Raw genomic sequence first — 15,980 nt, forward strand, 5'->3', positions numbered from 1 at the left:
ACCCGTCTTAAACGTAATGAATATATGACCATGTGATCATCGCCTGGAACTGGATCATAACGACATTCAGTAAGTGCTCGCTTGATATCTCCGTATGTAGTCACTTTTGGCGTACGCTGTAACGCTAGTTCATGTAGCGTCATACGTCTTGGTTGAGGCGGGGTACGAGGAGAACCTCCCCCCGCGGCTCCTAAACTAGAATCGTCGGGGAATACTGTACGGGCTGGTAGAGTGACTGGCAAAGCGGGTACGTGTACTATGGGCTGGGCCGGGGGTGCTGTAACATTATCTGGACCCACGGGACCAGCGGTTGGAGGAACAGGAACTTCATTATTAACGGGAACAGGCGGAATAGGATTTGCATATTCTGGGACTGTGTCGTCCAAATAGGACGAAAGAAAAATATCGGCTGCGGTCGGTTTATGACGTAGCTTAATCGGGACCAATGGCGGTGGCAAATTACTGGATGCTTCCGGGGTTGCTTTTGGCAAGCCCTCAGCAAGAAGAGGATACATACCCTTAATAAGGGCATTTCTCTGTCTGTCTGACTGTTCTGCTCTAACTCGTTCACCTTCTTCGATTAATTCCCTTTCTTGGGCTTTCTCTGAGGATTCTCTACTTGATTCTGTCTTTCTGAATTCTTTTTCGGTTCTTTTAGGAGATTCTTTGCGCCATAACTCGATGGCATCTTTCTGGGACTGTCTGGCTTTCTTTTTCCATAATGCTTCTTCTACTCGCATGATGCACTCGGCATCCCATGTACCCGATACGGGCCATCTATATTTCTCTTCAAGATCTTTGGTGTAATCAGACCATAAGTCTAGATATATTATGGCATCTAAGCCATGTTTGTGATACATAAAATGTCCTGGACTGTCCCTAGGAGGGACAGGAACTGCTTCCTCGAGTAACCCTTTTCTGGTCTTTAACTGACGTAATCTTGAAAACAGAGGCATTTTTCGGAATATACGATACACAATAATCACAGAAATACTATAGCAAACAAATCTTTCATACCACGACATAAAGATACATGAATAACAGTTCGAACAGAAATACTACCTGATACTCTGAAAAACGGAACACATGACTTTCTTGAAAAATGAAACTTACTAGAATTACTAGATGCACTGCTAAAACAGTACAGAACATACCGGTCCCATAATGAGACACGTCAGGACCCGTACCCACCTAGGTGAATACTTCGTGCTGGATCTGCGTACCCAAACCCACTGGACCAGAAACAAACTAATGCTCCTGTCTAGATACCCCCCTGTGACGGTACTCACCGGGAAAGCAGAAACTGGAAGGCCTCGGACTGGACTGGACTGCTACGACGTCGGACTACAAACTTCGGAAACTTCGGAAACTTCAGTTACAGGTGGGCCTCCAGATACTTCGGACCTTGCACTCTCGGCTTGGGCTCTGGTCGGGACGAACCGCATTCCACACCGCTTCGTCTGGATGTCGGACCGCAGTTTCCGTCTCCTCCGTGGGCCTGAGGGAGACTTGAAGCAGAAATATCTGCCGGTGCGCAGTAGAGTTCCGTCACGGCTGTAGAGGGTCAGGGGGCCTGCGTGGCATCGCCAGCGCGTGAGGAAGGGGCTCGTCCCCATTCGGGCGCCATTATGTGGTAAATAAATAATTAATTACCGGTACTATTTTTGACTAGATATAACAATAACAGATAGCTCAATAAATAAGAGGCAGGATCCGATGTGTCCGAGTCAGAAGGATTTATTCAGGCAAAAAGGAAAGGGACTGGAACGGGACAGCCTGAAATAAAATGGAGAGGCAGCTGCAATGCTTCATCGACAGTGCAGCATATATATATTACAATACATTACATTACATTGCATACAATAGGCGTAGCAGTAGGCGTAACTCGTAGCAGTCGCGAAAGATAAGAGTAAATGGGTGGAGAAAGAAGGCGTGTACAGGGCGTATACATAGACATGTGGTATGAAACGTCACAGTAGTGTCATGAATGGGGCGGAAACATGGAGGGGGCTACTCGAGCAGCTGGGACCTTTAACCTAGTGGTGCGCGTAAACGGGCAATGACGTGTTACTAGGGAGAACGGGGGCTATGACTTCTGCACTAGAAGAGGAGACTAAAGTCTGCGGTGTCAGGACGACATGTACCTATATCATATCTGGTATCTGGTGTTTGGAGTACATGTTGATAGAATCCAAAAGTTATCAGGGTAAAGGCTACTTGACACTAAGGCTGGTGCATGCATTATTCTACATGTATTGCGTGTGCAAGGAATATTCTATGAATATTAATACAGTATTTCTCTTACATGGAGACAGAAAGGCTAGACCCTGGCTGAAACTAGTGATGCGATTCGGTAGCTTAGGAATGCAGAGAAGGAGGGCTGGACTGATAACTAGAAGCATAACATACTCTTGGCAGACAGGCAGGCAGAGCCAGGCCGGGCCGGGCACTGTGCTGCGCGAAAGGAAGTGAAGGGTCAGGGATGCAGGTGGGGGCTGTATCGCTCCTCGGAGAGGGTTCAGGAGACTGGAGCTTGAATCTGGTGTCCGGGCCCTTTTGAGGCCTAGAAACGGGGACATTTTACTGAATTAACGTGCACACTGTAAAACGTGGCAACATAGGCCTAATACTCGTTGCTTTCACGAGAACTGGAAACCGGCATACTAGAGTTGGACACAACTATAATTGCGTCTTTAATCGATCATAAGGGGATACATGCATATCGATCATGCACATATAACATAGGATGGGGAACACGTAGGCACATATAACATGGCAAAATGTACTTTTCCACAAAGTGACGCAACAACGGCACAAAAGTGTCACAAGGAGCTTGTAAATCTGCCCCTTCGTCTCTAGTGCTCCGCCTGGCTCCTCGTGTGGCCAAACTGTCACCCTCTCATTTTCACAGGACGCCGCCAGCAAACATCGGGGTTTTGGTCGCACACTGCAGACTGAGCCACCATTGCATCCGAGGGTAAGTCTCGGGCCTTCTCCTCCACTTCCGGAGTGTGGCCAGGTGAACGCACTAGCAGTGACGCACGTGGGTGGCAGCTACTGCCTGCCTCTGAATAGAACTGGCACCTTGTGCGCAAATGAGATCTCTGTTAAGAATTCCACAATGTAAGTGTTCGATAGTTCGATGATTGTATGATATATAGCTTTCTTGGCTTTAAAAGAGTCTTTGATAACATTAATCAGGAGGCTACTGATGAGCAGTAAGACACAACTCCGTGAGTGGAGGGTCTAATGTCAGTACACTGTTAAGTCTAGATGATTATATGTACATACGTATGTATGTCTGTATATCTTTCCCTAGTTCTCTTTTACAGACTCCTAAAGATATCTCTAGAGGGAGCCATGACGTTTTGAACAAGATAATAATATCAAAATCCAAAACTGCGTAAAGTTTTCTAATATTTAAGCAGTTGGCTTTATTAAGTTGAGTTGTGGCTCAAATAATCACTCAACCTGCATTATCTGGCACAGGACATTAATTGTCACCCATAATATCAGAGAAACAGCCTTTTTTGGAAAGCTAGGAATTAAAATCAATAAAGAACAATCAGTGCTGTATCCCGAGATTCTGCGGGGCAACACAATGACAAGGTCCCAGATGCCTCCACTGAGAAGCGAGAAAGAGAGTGCAGGGCAAGGACACCCAAACAGAAGTAACCGATATGAAGGACGATAAGTCCTGGCTGACCTTAGTGTAGCATCGTGCTACAATAAATACAGACACTTATTATTGTCTTAACTGGAGCTTTATTTAATACGTCTTACTCATGCCCTGTCCCTACTCTAACCGCCCTCATCCTGTACTGACCCCTCCTCTTCCCCTCAGCCCACCTAGCTCCGCCCACCCCAGCTACTAGACTGTCAACTATATTACATCTCCCCCTTTCTTAACAAAATGAGCTTAATGTCCTCAGTGTTCGCAATTCTTCAATCCACCACACTGGTCGGCGGACAGTCTGTTCTTCAAACCTCAGTAGTGTCGAATCAGTGGTGGGCTTGGCTCTGGTCAGTTTTTCTGTTGTCTGGATCAGGGTGTTCCTGACCACGTTGCGTTTGAACTGTTTACTCCCACACTCCGCAGTCATCATGTTTCCTTCCTGCGGTGTAACGGTTTGTTCAGATGCTCGATCTCTTTCATGAGTGGATAATGTTCGGGTCTTCTTCTGAGCACCAGCATCTACTTTTACTTCCTTTCGTCCTGTCCAGTCGAGGGCAACACTGCTCTCCAATCCAGGGTCATGCATACCAGACAGTACGGTGTGGCTTGATAACTCGTTCACGGCCTCGGGTTGTCTGGCGAGCTCGTGGGCTATCTGTGCATAGGCAGGTTTCTCTCTCATCTGGTGATCTCTCTCTGCTGACATGTCCGGTTTTCCTTGCGGAGCGGATGGCTGATCCCTTCCCATCTGGTGATTAAGGTCCAGTGTCTCTGTTTTCTTTTTGTAGGTCCTTTGGGTCAGCCTCGCAGACCCCTTCAGGGGTGACGGTGTCTGATCTATGTCCAGATATACTTGTGACTGACCTGACAGGTTGTCTTGTGGCATGACTGGGTATTCAGAGTCCTTAGTGTGTGACGCGTTGTTCTTGACGTGAAGGATGTCCTTTGGTTCCATGGTGCGTTTAGGTGGTCGACGCCATGACTGTTGTCGGGACCATGACTCGGTCAACTCACGGGATTGAACAGACGAGCCCTCCGGGTCAGAGAAGTCTCTTGTCGACTTCCAGGATCGGACAGACGTGCTCTCTGAACCAGAGAAGTTTCTAGCCATAAACGTGCCTTCTAGGTCAGAGAAGTCTTTTGTCGACTTCCAGGATCGAACGGACGCGCTCTCTGAATCAGAGGAGTTTCTGGCCATACTCCTTTTGAAGCGTTCCTTTGAGGGTGTATCGGGTACTGGATGTCTGAAATAAGTGTGCTGTGACACGTTGTTCGTTGACTCAGGGTTGTCTTTAAAACGATTCTCCGGGCGCCTTCGTCGACTTGTCTTTGGCATTGTTTCATCTGAGAAGTTGCTCAACAACCACGTGCTTGTTCTTTGTGTTTGCTCTTGAGATTTTCCATCTTTGCCTTTCTCACATGTCAACGACGTCTTCTCAGTTTCTTCGTTGTCCCCGGTGTCATTGATGCGTTGGTCTTTTCCTGTTCGTTGTTGGGGAGGGTCGGTTCGTCTTATGCAACCTATTTCTTCTTCCCACTTGTTTGGTGCTCGGGTACCCATGATGTGGGTGTGATGTGTTCTCCTGCTGGATGATGTTCCTTCAGACTCATCTTCACAACTTGACGAAGAGTGTTCCTGCGCCGACTTCCAGTTTTGACCATTTTGAGCTTTCCTTCTATAGTTTGTCTTCCTTACTCTCTTGTTGTGTAAGTTGCCATCTTGTCCAGGGGTGCGATCTGTCCCACTTGACGCTCCCTCCTCGTCAGACTTTGAATGGCATCTTGAGGGTGACGAACTCCTTGAGGTTGTCCTTTGACTGATTGATTCGGAGTATTTCTTGTCACTGTGTCTCTCCCGTTGGCCAGACTTTGGATGATACCCTGAGAGTGAAGAACTCCTTGAGGTTGTCCTTTGACTGATTGACTCAGAGTACTCCTTGTCATTGTGTCTTTCCCGTTGTCTTTTCATTGGTCTGCCTTCCCTCTCTCTATTTTTGTTTTGTCTGTTTTCCGAGTTTCATCTGTCTGGGCGACTTGATAATTTGTCTTCAGATTCGGGTCCCTTGATTTGTCTCTTGCCTTGACGTGCATTCCAATTTCGGCCTTCCTGATTATTTCTTCTAGCGACCACTTTCCTCGCAAGATCTTGAGCTTTGTGTCGGGGTTTGCGCAGCCTTCAATTATCCGGAGTCCAACTGCGTCCTCGTTCGTGAAGGTGTTGAAGTGGCAGCCTTGCACCAGGTTTTTCAACCGAGTGATGAAAGTTGGCAATGGTTCACCTGGTTCCTGCCGAGCTGTGTTGAAAGCGATGCGCTCTCGATCCACTTCCGCTTGTGCGGAGAGACGGGCACATAGCTTTTCTTGGAGTCTTTTATAGATTTCTGTGTCTTCTTTGGAAAATGTTTCGATTGGGCATCGGCCCTCTGGACCCACCAAATGGAGGAGCAACATTAGACATTTCCTCTCTCTTTGTTCACCATTGGCGTCCAGGAAGTCACCCAATGTCGCCAGCCATCGGTTCTGTTCAAGACACAGACTCCAGGTATCATACTGCGTTCCTGGGGGTGGTGCTCTGATGCAAGGGTTGCGTCGTTGTGCTACTTCTTCCTTCGCCATGAGAAGAGGATTCTGATTGATTGTATTCAGGCGGGTTGCTCACTCGGCTTCTCGTAGTCTTTCGTTAATCCTCTTTGGTCAAGGCCTTGGGTCTGGTCATCTGCTGGGGCGTTACTAATCCTTGCAACCACCACCGTATGCGCCAGTGACTAGAACTTGGATTTCCTGCGTTCCGAGATGTCCACTATCCAGCCGCACTGTGCCAGTCGCAGGGCTCCTTCTCCGCGGTGAGGCTAGTGCAAGTCCTTTAGTCACCTCCGTGTATGTTGTGCTTGTTTCCAGGACCGTCCTTCGCAGTCTTGCCTTCCTCTGAACCTCGTGCGGTTCTGTCCAGCAGCTCCTCCCCTTTACGCTCTTCGGTATGTGTTCACCATCACCTTTGGAGGTGCTCGTGCCGGTTCGCTGTTTCTCGCTAATGTGTGTTTATTTGCTTTTCCAGTGCTTGTTGGTTTCTACTCGCCACTGCTTGTTTGTTGGTTCTTATCAAGGCTTGGTTGTTCTTTGCCAATGCTCGTTTGGTCTTCGCCAACGCTTGTTTGGTCTTCCCGGGTCAATGCTAGTTTGTTTGCCAGTGCTTGTTTAATTTCTATCGCCAATGCTTGTTTTATTTCTATCGCCAATGCTTGTTTTATTTCTATCGCCAATGCTTGTTTGTTACCAATGCTTGTTTCCTTCTGCTGCCAGTGCTGGTTCACTTTGCTTAATGCCTGACTTCAAAATGGCCGCCAATAGTTTGCACAGGGAGGATGTCCCAGAAGTCGCCTGACTCAAAGATGGCCGCCCAACTCTCACGAGCCTTGGCCACATGCAGCTCTTCTCACCATGCAAGCTTCACAGCTCTTCACAGGGACTCACCCCGATCTTCATTTCAGTCCCACGTCTTCCTTCTGGGGTTATTTCTTCACTACCACCAGGTAAGCTCACGGAATTCACTCCGACGCGATCGCCGGACACAGATGCGAATTCCCACGCATCGGGGGTGAGATTTTCAACAAAGCGGCACAGTTCTTCTTTCACGGAATGGCACTTCTTCTCACAGCGCTCAGCCAGTCCCTAATATTTACTCCAGCAGTGCAGCAGGGTCGGGGTGGGCTCCCGAGCCCTTGCTCAGTTTCCTTTAGCCTCGCTTCAGCCCGTACTCACGTGGGCACCTGCAGTCTCTCCTTAGCGCGAACAGCGCTCTTGCTTCTGGGCACACCACGGGGCTTCCACAGTGCCCCAGGCGCCTTCTTGTAGCCAGAGTATTGGGCAGGATCGGGGTGGGCTCCCGATTCCTCCTTACTTTAGAGTTCCTGCTTTTCCTCGCCGGCCGCATGCCAAACCTCACGCATCGGGCGTGAGGTTTTCCGACGGCACCCGGGCTCCGGTTTTGGCGCGTTCAGCCGCGCTTGGCAGCCAGCTCTCGGGGACGGCGTCCTCTTCACCAGGGCACCTTTTCTTCACTGTGGGGTGCTGGACAGGGTCGGAGTGGGCTCCCGACTCCTGTTTCTTTACCACTGCTGGGCACCACGCATCCGCCGGGACTCGCGCTTTCAGCGCTAACTGATTACTGCCACTGAGCGTTTCAGTGCTCACTGTCGTGACTCTCTTGGGGCTCCCCAGCGTCGCTGAGGATGGGGGTCACTCACTACTGACCTCCTTCGCCTGGTGTCAGCTTCACTCGGCAGCGGAGCTCTTCTCTCGACGCTGCAGGGACAGGGTGCCTTTACACGATCTTGTGGGCTGCGTTCACGCTGATCCCACCCTCGTCGCCAGTTGTAGCATCGTGCTACAATAAATACAGACACTTATTATTGTCTTAACTGGAGCTTTATTTAATACGTCTTACTCATGCCCTGTCCCTACTCTAACCGCCCTCATCCTGTACTGACCCCTCCTCTTCCCCTCAGCCCACCTAGCTCCGCCCACCCCAGCTACTAGACTGTCAACTATATTACACTTAGCATTAGTCATCAGTCCTGGTTACTATTACACCTTACTCAGATATCTATAAGTGCAATAGAATGCTTTGGACAGACTGCTTAAAGATTTTGACACCCATGTTTACTTTCTATGTTTGATATTCAGTGTTTCTAAGTGACTTAGAGGAGTGACTTGATTTGAAAAAATTGTTTTGTTAATTTAGAGAGGGCAATCATTCATAAGTGCTCCTTCACTGGAAACGCCCCCAAAATCTGGAACTCCATCCCCCCGCACATCAGAACTATTCCTTCTTTTGTGGAATTCAAAAGGCAACTCAAATCCTTGTTCCTGATCCGCTCCCTTGGCTGTGGATAACCGGGGTCAGCAAGCAACCCCTGAACTATGTGACTACAGTGAATCCCATAACCAAAGAAGCTCGGCAACTCACCCATGTTCCGCTTACAATGTCACTCATTGAATGCCTAAACCCTACATATGTTATGTTCATGTTCATGTTTATGTTATGTATATGTTTATACAGATTTTTGTCATTCTATTACTGTAAAGCGCTCTGGTACCTCCGGGTCTTGACAGCGCTATAGAAAACTTCCTAAATAAATAAAATAAATAAATAAGTGTAATAGAGATTGTTCAGTGCGTGACCTTTCGGTGTACCCTAAGTCATCTTTGAGAATGAATGTGTCTAGGGTACATGCAATAGAAGGCTCTGTTATAGTGGTGAAGCTGGAGCGGCTTGAAGTTATGAGATCAATTAATTAACTTTAATTCTTGAGAATGTATGCGTTAGCCTGCAAACATCATGTGAACAACATATATCTCATTTGCTGGGTAATATGGAACCGTAAAGACACTTTAAATATTTCACTTACATGCTGATGTGTCATGATGATTGGGCCAACACTGTTCAGAGTGTTCCAAGGGAGAATGATGCAGTCTGGAAACCCGAAAAGGAGAAAGCACATATTTATGTGCATTTCAAAATGTATATTTTAGACCATTGCCATTGGAAGTCAATCCTCCCTCCATTCCCACCCGGTAACCCAGCTAGATACACAGATACACAAACACACACAGACACACACGCACACACAGACACACACGCACACATCCTAGTAAGGCAGTTATTGATTACACATTTGTAGCAATATTTCTGCCCCAAAGGAAGCTTTATTTTGGTATCAATTCAAGGCAAGAAAGTGACATCTGCCTCAAACAGTGTAAGTTTTCGTTTCCTAGTGAAAGCAACCTAGCCATGATTGACTCTGAAAATTGAGAAAAGCACTTAAGACACTTTTGTTGATGACCTTAAAGTCCCACATGGATAATCAATGGAGTATTATTCTAGAACTCTGCAAGGAAGAAGATTTAGGTGTTATGTGACTGCTACTGACAAGGCTGCGAGCATAAATAGCTATATTAACATCAGTCTCCATGATAGTGTGGGACAATTAACAAATTGATATATCAAACTGGAAATATTAGCATAATTCTCAGAAAAGTTCACCTTGTTATATTCGGCACTGGACAACTGAAGTTCGACAAGCTATGTGGATTTCCAGAGATGTTCCCATAGTGAGCATGCATATAAACTTTCTATGTAGTTATGGATCTATATATTTATTACTTTCTTCTAATTCAGCATATCCCATGCACTACCCTATTTCTCACCCTATACCTCTCTCAATATATCTTCTACCTCAACTCCCTGACTCATCTTAAACCTCTTTCTACTACTCTTTCCAATGCACTACCCTATTTCTCACCCTATACCTCTATCATCATATCCTCTACATCCACTCTCTCATTCATCTCAAACCCCCATACTACTACTATGACCCCCAAAATAGCCTTTTCTAGACTCTCCCTTACTCTACTCCTCCTCGCACCATCTGACGCCTCTTTTTTTTTTACAAAACTGCTCCCCCAAAACAAGCCTTTCTAAACTCTTCCCTCTGACTCTTGCCCTCCACATCCCTTTTTACTAATCCCAAGCCTCCCACTACTGCTATGAGGTAAAAGAGAATAAAAAAAACATCCTTGTCTTTTCTTTTCCTCCACTATCCTTTTCAATCAAAATAACAGACTAACATGTTCACTTATCAAATTTCATATGTCACTATACTAATTTACCACTAATCCTTTAGGGGTTCCGAGTAGCGTGCCACTCTCCAAAAAAGCGCTTCAACAACTCATGAGTGGTAGCAAGCACTATATAAATGCAACCCTTTTCCCTTGTCCATCCCTCCGCTATCCTACTCAATCCAAATAACTGACTAATATCCACCACTCAAATTACTTTCATATTTCACTATACTAATTCACCACTAATACTTTATGGGTTTCGGAGTAGCGTGCTACTCATCGAAAAAGCCATTCAACACCTTATCAAGGGTAACAAGCACTATATATATATATATATATATATATATGTATATATATATATATATATATATATATGTGCGCTCGCGTGTCGAAACACAACCAAACTCTTGGGGAAATTCTTCAACACACCTTTATTGCCACAGTGTGCTTGGATAGCTGAGGAGCTCAGGAAAATGTATATCAAATCCCAGTTCGCCGTGTCGTTCCTGACGCGTTTCGAAGGCTCCTGCCTTCTTCTTCAGAGGAAAAGCGAACTCATCACGGGAATACAGGTACCAGCCCTACTTTTAACCATGGCACGCCCCTAAATGGGCAGTCCAAATGTCTCAGTGCCTGATGGAACTGGAAGTCCTGTGTTTTCATGGCGCCCCATCTGTGGACAAGGGCGGTCGAATAGCCTCCCCTCGCCAACCAGGCGACATCACGGTGGTGGAGTAGGTGACGGATGAATGTCCGTTTCTCTAACAAGCTGGATGCTTGCCCTTGCCGGCTCCTTCCGTGAGGCTGCGTGGTGGTGCTCAGCGTATATGCAGGGTCACTGCGTGGCTCGATACCATCATGGCGCTGCTGCACTCTTCTGGCGGGTGCGGTTAAAAGAATGGTGATGGTTCCATCCAGAATATGTGCGCTCGCGTGTCGAAACACAACCAAACTCTCGGGGAAATTCTTCAACACACCTTTATTGCCACAGCGTGCTTGGATAGCTGAGGAGCTCAGGAAAATGTATATCAAATCCCAGTTTGCCGTGTCGTTCCTGACGCGTTTCGAAGGCTCCCGCCTTCTTCTTCAGAGGAAAAGCGAACTCATCACGGGAATACAGGTACCAGCCCTACTTTTAACCATGGCACGCCCCTAAATGGGCAGTCCAAATGTCTCAGTGCCTGATGGAACTGGAAGTCCTGTGTTTTCATGGCGCCCCATCTGTGGACAAGGGCGGTCGAATAGCCTCCCCTCGCCAACCAGGCGACATCACGGTGGTGGAGTAGGTGACGGATGAATGTCCGTTTCTCTAACAAGCTGGATGCTTGCCCTTGCCGGCTCCTTCCGTGAGGGTGCGTGGTGGTGCTCAGCGTATATGCAGGGTCACTGCGTGGCTCGATACCATCATGGCGCTGCTGCACTCTTCTGGCGAGTGCGGTTAAAAGAATGGTGATGGTTCCATCCAGAATATGTGTGCTCGCGTGTCGAAACACAACCAAACTCTCGGGGAAATTCTTCAACACACCTTTATTGCCACAGCGTGCTTGGATAGCTGAGGAGCTCAGGAAAATGTATATCAAATCCCAGTTCGCCGTGTCGTTCCTGACGCGTTTCAAAGGCTCCCGCCTTCTTCTTCAGAGGAAAAGCGAACTCATCACGGGATTACCGGTACCAGCCCTACTTTTAACCATGGCACGCCCCTAAATGGGTAGTCCAAATGTCTCAGTGCCTGATGGAACTGGAAGTCCTGTGTTTTCATGGCGCCCCATCTGTGGACAAGGGCGGTCGATATATATATATATTGTCGCTCCAAGGTTGTCCACCTTTGAGTAGCACACGAGCAGCAGCTTGATTTATGTGTAGGTGAGGACAGGGATCCGCTTGTAGATGCCGCTCCGTAATGGATCTGCCCGACGCGTTTCGAAGCTCCATATGCTTCTCTTCAGGGGCTTTAACGGAAGCGGTGTGCGCAACCGCTAACCCACTTCTCCATTTTCCATATGACACACCCACCAATGGGAGGCTCAAATGAGACTGTGTATTATGGGAAGTGTGGTGCGGAAAGCACACAATCAAGTCCTGTATGGACCCCGCAAGTGGGTCCAGCCGCGGAGTATGCACCACCCCGAAAACCTTGGGGGTCACGGAAGTGAAACAGCAGCTGTACACGGGATCGAGGACGAGCCCACTTGCATTTCGTCGCCGTGTGATGTCTGTTGCTGCGTAGCCTGCCCCCCGCGCTGCCTCTAAGCACCCGAGTGAGGTGTGCATCGCCCCGCAAAAGCAGCCCACCACATTGGCGACGAGCGGAGGGGGCCCAACCCTCGCCCGTGCACCGGAGCACCAAGTGGAGCATCCCACTCCCACACGCGGCATCACCGCGCATCCGCCAGCAGCCCCTGCCTACCTGCCTCTGCAAACTGCCGCTCCTCGCCCGCGGCCGATCCTGTGCCTGCCTGTCACCGCTGCGGGCCTGCGGCATCATCCGCAGCCCCAGCGGCCGTTTCCCCGCCAGGGCCGACGTCCCTCGGTGGGCGGCTCCCGACCGGCACGCAAGACATCGCCAAATCCTACGCATCACGCGTGAGAAGCAGGAGTGTAGCGAACAGTGCCAAATCTCACGCATCTCACGTGAGACACTAAAGACTCGTTTTCAAAGCCGGAGCTGCGCCCAGAAGGGCCTGGGGACTGTAACCTGCCCTGCTGAGGGTTTCCAAAGCCCTGCACCCACGACAACCGGGTGCCCCAGCCTGCTGCTGCCTGGACGCCCCAACATCCAGTGAGAGAGACCCGGGAAGCCCGAGGTGACTGTGCCACTGTACCTCAACGCCGTAACCACTTGTCTGGATCTCCGTTTTTTTGCTGCCCGGCTTCCCGACAGAACTGCTTACCTGGGGGTCTCTCGCTGTTAAGCGCATTGTTATCTTGTCTGTTGGTCCCCCCCGCCGCTCACCACATCATATGCGGCCGCTGAGCGGGGGGACTACAGCCCCCATAATCACCGGCGAGACAGCCCCGCCCACCTACCTGCACTTCCGCGCTTGGAGGCGCACATAACACCGGTGCTACCTCCGTGTTGCGGGACGGGCGCGGGTGGCACCGGGCTAAACCTGGGCAAAGGGCGGGCCATCTGCGGCCGTCCGGGGCCAGAGGAGGCCAGGCTGGGCCCCCCCTCTTACATCTTGGAGAACCCTGCTAGAAACATCTAAAGTGAGGTACGAGACTTTTTACAACCTATTTGTACTATTTATTTGATTGTGGGGTGCCGCTCGAAGTCATTTGGCAGGAATCACATTCCCCTGACGTTTTCAAAGCCACAGATCTTACTATCCTTTCTTGCCTTTTGGGACTGCTGCTGACCTGAGAGCCGGACCCTGCATAGCCGCTTGGAACTGTTGTCGGTCTCAGGGGAGTGGGACTGCGAGGCCCAGGGTACTTTGCTCTTCTGACATCACGCGCACCTGGTGCCTCTTCCCGCCCTTCCTCCTCCTCTACTTAAAGAACGCCCATAACGCCACCGCGGGACGGAGCACGGGGCGAAGCCCGGGTAAAGGGCGGGCCCTCTGAGGCTGGAGTAGGCTGGGCTTTATGCCACAGAGACAGCCTTGATTTAAGCCGTGTTTTGTAACCCCCCTATTGTTTTATTGTAGCTAGGGATTCTCAATTTGGGGTACGGCCATTGTGCTATTTATTTTTGTCTGGTTTTTAACATCACTGGTTCTAGGTGCTCCTAGTGGTGATCTATACGTTCTAAAATGACGGCTAAAAAATTAAGATCTGGGCGTGAATTAGTGGGTAGGACTTGCTCTAAGACAAAATCTAACCCCCTACGAAATAAAGATACTTCCGTTTTACAGCTTAAGGGAAAATGTCAATTATACAGTTTATGGGAAAGGGGAAAGGATAAGGTTCAGACGGGGGGTTTGAAGCCAGAAGAAACTAATGGTAATGGTATAGAGGAAGGTAACCCTAAAACTAAAGGATATAGCAATCAGGTTGATGCTATTGCTTTGGTACATTCAGAAAAAAAAATTGTCTCCAAAATAGAGTTGGGTGGTTCTTTAGATCCCCCTAACCTACAGAGGCAATTAAAGCATGTTTTGGGGGTTTTAAGCAAAAATAACATTGTGCCTCCGCATGGTGTTACTACCAAATCTACAGAGATGCCAGTGCATAACTCCCTTTCTTTCCCTGAGGAAGGCTTAAATGTCTCCCCTGGTTTGTCTCCTCCTTTGGTTACTACTGGTAATGATTTCACCCTACCTGATATAGATACAGAGCTTCATAAGAGACAGCCTGACTCTGAACTAAAACTTAGTTTTAGATCGAACCAACATTCAAAATGTAGTAGCAACCCCAGGCCTGCAACTATATAGCAGTACTGCCTCGAGTAAATCACAATTTTCCATATCCCAGGTAAATTTTTCATCAAGTCCTACTTTCAATATGATCGACACTCCTCCCAATCCCCCCATTAGGACCGATAATCAAATCTCCGACTCTTTAATCTCTTTAGAACATCTACTATCTTCTATCTTATTACTATTAGAAAAATTTGTTGGGGGCTCGGACTGTGTGTTAGAAGCGGTAACGCAGATACTTAGGGTATTATTAAATAGTAAACAGGGGATCGATTCTAGTTTACACCATGGGCCATCCTTTCTAGATGCGAAATCAAGTAAAGATAAGAAGTCTGAAAATGAGTCTGAAAGCGTCTTTCAAGCCTTAGATGTAGTCCAAAATGAACAAGGTAAGAATTCTCAACATATAGATGGAAAGAAAGTAGCTGTTATCCCAGGGAATACCCCGGTAGGTATATTAAAAGCAGCTGCAGCTAACTGCATCTCCGAAGTTGACCAAGAAATAGAAATCCTGTCTGACCCTGAAAAAAGGCTAGATAAGGAACTATTTCCTATATTTAAATTACATATAAATGAAGAGAAAGAGGATACTTTGGACCCCTCAAATGAAGGAAAAAAGGCAGTAATAGGAATACAAAAAAAGCATAGAGGGAAAAAGAGGAAACAGATTCGTAGATTCGCAAAAAAAAGACAGAGGAAAATTAATTTTGATGATAATCCAGATACTTACATTGAAAAAAACCTCCCCCAAGATTCTTTGCTTAACTTATCTCAAGATCTAATTGGGCAAATAAAATCTGATCAAGTAAATATGACTACTGAATCAATGGGGCTGTCTAACAGCTACCATTCTGTCTAACAGATAAATCCCTCCAATACCTTATTATCATCTCTTAATCCTTTAGCTAAGCCTTTTTCTGACATGATTGAAACTGAAAGGGTTTCTAAACGGTTAAATGCAACTTCTGAAAAGGAAAGTGTAGATACCGTTTTTCTAGATTTTATTCCATTGTTTGATACGGATCTTATTTTAAACAGATCTGTACTCCTCAATTGCTTTCGGGAGATTGAAAGTTTAAAATTGATTCAAACTAACGATATAGACGTAGTTTCTATCCTGAAATCTGAGGTTGGGAAGATAGCAAGGGTTAGATTTTACTCTAAACTTGTAGTAAACCATATTTTACAATGGTCTGAAGGACTACAAAGTAGGGGGATTGATGTTATTCCTTTCTTTGTGGTACCTCGCAACGAAAGACTTATAAATTTGCCTCCACTCCCTGTTGTAACTTTAGGCAATACAGACTGGTCCTCAAAAATTG

At 47.5% G+C, this 15,980-nt stretch overlaps 1 protein-coding gene across 1 annotated transcript in view; it reads left to right on the top strand.

The window, feature by feature from the left end:
- LOC144765136 (inactive dipeptidyl peptidase 10-like) overlaps positions 1-15,980 on the top strand; it is a 502,355-nt gene that overhangs the window by 226,461 nt on the left and 259,914 nt on the right. The gene's annotated exons all lie outside the window — the stretch shown is intronic.

Source organism: Lissotriton helveticus, chromosome 1_1, assembly GCF_964261635.1.
Source record: "Lissotriton helveticus chromosome 1_1, aLisHel1.1, whole genome shotgun sequence".
NCBI lineage: Eukaryota > Metazoa > Chordata > Amphibia > Caudata > Salamandridae > Lissotriton > Lissotriton helveticus.